Here is a 5,000-nt window from a genome sequence, read left to right on the forward strand (position 1 = left end):
CGCCCCTTTGGGCGCTCGGGCTCCCGGCAAGCGCGCGCGGTTCTTCCCGGATGACGGACCTACCTGGCCCGGCCCCGGACCCGCGCCGCTGTTGGCTCGGGATGCTCTCGGGCGGAATAATCGCTCCCGTCAGCGGCGCTTCAGCTTTGGACAATTTCACGACCCGTCTTGAAACACGGACCAAGGAGTCTAACATGTGCGCGAGTCATTGGGCTGTACGAAACCTAAAGGCGTAATGAAAGTGAAGGTCTCGCCTTGCGCGGGCCGAGGGAGGATGGGGCTTCCCCGCCCTTCACGGGGCGGCGGCCTCCGCACTCCCGGGGCGTCTCGTCCTCATTGCGAGGTGAGGCGCACCTAGAGCGTACACGTTGGGACCCGAAAGATGGTGAACTATGCCTGGCCAGGACGAAGTCAGGGGAAACCCTGATGGAGGTCCGTAGCGATTCTGACGTGCAAATCGATCGTCGGAGCTGGGTATAGGGGCGAAAGACTAATCGAACCATCTAGTAGCTGGTTCCCTCCGAAGTTTCCCTCAGGATAGCTGGTGCTCGTACGAGTCTCATCCGGTAAAGCGAATGATTAGAGGCCTTGGGGCCGAAACGACCTCAACCTATTCTCAAACTTTAAATGGGTGAGATCTCCGGCTTGCTTGATATGCTGAAGCCGCGAGCAAACGACTCGGATCGGAGTGCCAAGTGGGCCACTTTTGGTAAGCAGAACTGGCGCTGTGGGATGAACCAAACGCCGAGTTAAGGCGCCCGAATCGACGCTCATGGGAAACCATGAAAGGCGTTGGTTGCTTAAGACAGCAGGACGGTGGCCATGGAAGTCGGAATCCGCTAAGGAGTGTGTAACAACTCACCTGCCGAAGCAACTAGCCCTGAAAATGGATGGCGCTGAAGCGTCGTGCCTATACTCGGCCGTCAGTCTGGCAGTCATGGCCGGTCCTTGCGGCCGGCCGCGAAGCCCTGACGAGTAGGAGGGTCGCGGCGGTGGGCGCAGAAGGGTCTGGGCGTGAGCCTGCCTGGAGCCGCCGTCGGTGCAGATCTTGGTGGTAGTAGCAAATACTCCAGCGAGGCCCTGGAGGGCTGACGCGGAGAAGGGTTTCGTGTGAACAGCCGTTGCACACGAGTCAGTCGATCCTAAGCCCTAGGAGAAATCCGATGTTGATGGGGGCCGTCATAGCATGATGCACTTTGTGCTGGCCCCCGTTGGGCGAAAGGGAATCCGGTTCCTATTCCGGAACCCGGCAGCGGAACCGATACAAGTCGGGCCCCTCTTTTAGAGATGCTCGTCGGGGTAACCCAAAAGGACCCGGAGACGCCGTCGGGAGATCGGGGAAGAGTTTTCTTTTCTGCATGAGCGTTCGAGTTCCCTGGAATCCTCTAGCAGGGAGATAGGGTTTGGAACGCGAAGAGCACCGCAGTTGCGGCGGTGTCCCGATCTTCCCCTCGGACCTTGAAAATCCGGGAGAGGGCCACGTGGAGGTGTCGCGCCGGTTCGTACCCATATCCGCAGCAGGTCTCCAAGGTGAAGAGCCTCTAGTCGATAGAATAATGTAGGTAAGGGAAGTCGGCAAATTGGATCCGTAACTTCGGGATAAGGATTGGCTCTGAGGATCGGGGCGTGTCGGGCTTGGTCGGGAAGTGGGTCAGCGCTAACGTGCCGGGCCTGGGCGAGGTGAGTGCCGTAGGGGTGCCGGTAAGTGCGGGCGTTTAGCGCGGGCGTGGTCTGCTCTCGCCGTTGGTTGGCCTCGTGCTGGCCGGCGGTGCAGGATGCGCGCGCCTGCGCGGCGTTCGCGCCCCGGTGCTTCAACCTGCGTGCAGGATCCGAGCTCGGTCCCGTGCCTTGGCCTCCCACGGATCTTCCTTGCTGCGAGGCCGCGTCCGCCTTAGCGTGCTCCTCCGGGGGCGCGCGGGTGCGCGGATTCTCTTCGGCCGCCATTCAACGATCAACTCAGAACTGGCACGGACTGGGGGAATCCGACTGTCTAATTAAAACAAAGCATTGCGATGGCCCTAGCGGGTGTTGACGCAATGTGATTTCTGCCCAGTGCTCTGAATGTCAACGTGAAGAAATTCAAGCAAGCGCGGGTAAACGGCGGGAGTAACTATGACTCTCTTAAGGTGGCCAAGTGGCGGCGGTGTGGCTGCATCCGGACTTGGCTTTTCGAAGTGCGGTCTTGATGTAGTCGTGCTGCTGCTGCGAGGTGCCTTCCTTGGGTTATAGTTACAGGGAGAGTGATGCGCAATACATGGGCCTAGCCCTCTTAGCCTCTCCTCTCCTGCGGTCTTCTCCCCTTCTCGTGGGCCCGCTGATCTTTGCAGAGTGGAAGACCGCACCAGGGGCTTGGGGGGGTTACCAGCCCCCCCTCGCATTATCCCTTTATAGTTGGGGGCAGCCGACAAGAAACAAGAGATGGTGGCCCTTCCGCTGAAGGTGCCACCCCAGCTACCCCAGCACCTATCCGGCCAACCGGCCGTAACGAAAATGCGATAGTTTGTGTAGCTCCCTTTGCTTGCAGTGAGTGCCACCGCACTTTTACCACGAAGAACGGTCTCGGGGTCCATCGCCGCCGCCAACACCCTGCGGCCGCCAACGCTGAGATCGTGACGGAGAGGCATCGCGCGAGGTGGACGGAGGAAGAAGTCCTGTCGCTCGCCAAGGCAGAGGCCGAACTGTTCCTGGAGAGGGACGCCCGGTTCTTCTTTGTAAATCAAGAACTTACCAGGATGTTCCCCGACCGAACGCTTGAGGCAATCAAGTGCCGACGGCGGCAAGCTGCCCACAAGCAGCTTGTCCGCCAATTCATGGAGGCACTTGAGATCGGTCGGGGTGAAGAGCCGGCGTCCCGCCGTGGAGCAGCGAGCTCGCTGCCTGACGCGGGCGAGGCCGCTGCGCCGCCCGTCGACGCAGCCGAGGACTTCGCGGCCGACACCACCGGGCCGCCGCCGGAGGGGCCGACTGACGCCGCCATCTGGGAGCATCTGGCGGGGCTACCTGCTTCCGCCCAGCGTTTCTCTGCCCTGGATCGAGTCATTGGTCTGGGGCGGGGCACGCCGCCCGATGTCATCCTGGGCATGCTCCCGGATGCCCTTGCGTCGGTCGGGTCCAGGGGGGAGAGGTCGATCACCAGGACACAGCGGCCGCGCCAACCATCCAAGCGGCCGCCTGCCGCCCCGCCGCTGCAGAAGCGCAAGCGGCGCCGCTGGGAATACGCGCGGACACAGGACGCCTTCCGTAGGTCGCGTGCGCGTTGTGTGCGCGGCTTGCTGGACGGCACCCTGCTGCAGCCGCCACCCGACATCCCCGGTCTGCTGGACTTCTGGGCGGACCTCTTCACGAAGAAGCCGATCTCCACCGCCGGCTTCATCCGTGACCGCCTTCTCCCGCACTCGGAGCCTGTCGCTCCTGAGTGCCTATGGGGGCCGGTCACACGTGAGGAGGTCGCTGCTGCCTTGCCGCCCAGGGGATCGGCAGCCGGGCCGGACGGCCTGACTCCAGCGGAGCTGCGGCGCCTGCCGCATGAAGTCCTGGTGAAACTCTTGAACCTCTTCCTCCTGGCCCGCGCCCTCCCCGAGCGTCTGCTTCGCGCCCGGACGTCACTTCTCCCCAAAACGGCTGCACCAACATCCCCCGCTGACTTTCGCCCCATTACGGTCTGCTCGGTGTTGGCGCGGACCTTTCACAAGGTTCTCGCGTCACGCCTGATGCGTGCATGTGCTGTGGACGAACGTCAGCGGGCATTCATCCCCCGGGATGGGATGTTGGAAAACACCTTCATCTTGGACACTGCTCTCACCGACGCAGTCCGCTCCTGTCGCTCTGTTTTTGTGGCATCGATCGACGTCTCTAAAGCGTTCGATTCGGTGGACCATGCCGCCCTCCGCCCCGTGCTGAGGGCTCATGGCCTGCCGGATTGCTTTATTGAGTACGTCGAAAGGTGTTATGAGGGTAGCACGACGGTGATAGCGGGCGGCGCCGACGTGGGCGTGCCCCTGCAGCCGGCTAGGGGTGTGCGTCAGGGTGACCCCCTCTCCCCCCTCCTTTTCAATTTTGCGGTGGACTATGTTTTGAGTCAACTTCCCTCCCACATCGGAGCTCGGATCCTTGGTCGCAGAGTTAACGCTGCGGCCTTCGCAGATGACGTCCTGCTTTTTGCATCGACCGCGAGGGGATTGCAGTCCCTCATCGACGCAGCCGTCGCAGCCCTCGCCCATCTGGGGCTGCAGATCAACGCCCGGAAGTGTTTCACCCTCGCCTTAGTCGCGTCTGGGCGCGACAAGAAGGTGAAGGTCGACGCCGACGTTACCTTCAAAGCGGGCAACGCCACCGTGCCCGCCCTACGTGTGGGTGAAACCTTCCGGTACCTGGGACTGCAATTCTCCACCGCTGGTCGCTGCGTTTTCAACCCACGACGCCACCTGGTGGAGCAGCTGGACGTCATCTCCCGAGCTCCGCTCAAGCCGCAACAGCGCCTCCACGCCCTCACCACCGTACTTCTGCCTGGCCTGTACCATGGGCTGGCCCTCAGCCGCACCCGAGTGGGTGCGTTGAAAGCGGCAGATGTGACCATCCGTGCCGCCGTCAGGAGATGGTTCCGCCTTCCGGCGGACACTCCCCTGGGCTACTTCCACGCTCCTGTAGCCCAGGGAGGCCTCGGCATCCCATCATGCCGATGGATGGGGCCAACACTTCGCCGGTCCCGTCTCCTGGCGCTGAAGAGGATTGGGCCAGCCGCCGACGGTGCAGGCCGGGACGAGGTGCAGCGTGAGATTGAGGCGCTGGAGCGGCATCTTATGTGGGAGGGCCACCTCCTCAAATCGTCGACGCAGGTTGGAGAGATGTGGGCCGCGCGCCTGCACATTGCCTTTGACGGTGCGGCGCTGTCATCTTCCGCCGCCGTCAAGGGGCAACACCAGTGGGTCGCTGACACCAGTCGCCTGCTATCTGGGCGTAACTTCATCGACGCTCTCCGCGCCCGCATCAACGCCTTCCCC

At 62.5% G+C, this 5,000-nt stretch overlaps 1 pseudogene; it reads left to right on the forward strand.

Annotated features, from left to right (window-relative positions):
• LOC124558639 overlaps positions 1-5,000 on the forward strand; it is a 7,955-nt pseudogene that overhangs the window by 758 nt on the left and 2,197 nt on the right.

This window comes from Schistocerca americana, unplaced genomic scaffold, assembly GCF_021461395.2.
Source record: "Schistocerca americana isolate TAMUIC-IGC-003095 unplaced genomic scaffold, iqSchAmer2.1 HiC_scaffold_1024, whole genome shotgun sequence".
Lineage (NCBI taxonomy): Eukaryota > Metazoa > Arthropoda > Insecta > Orthoptera > Acrididae > Schistocerca > Schistocerca americana.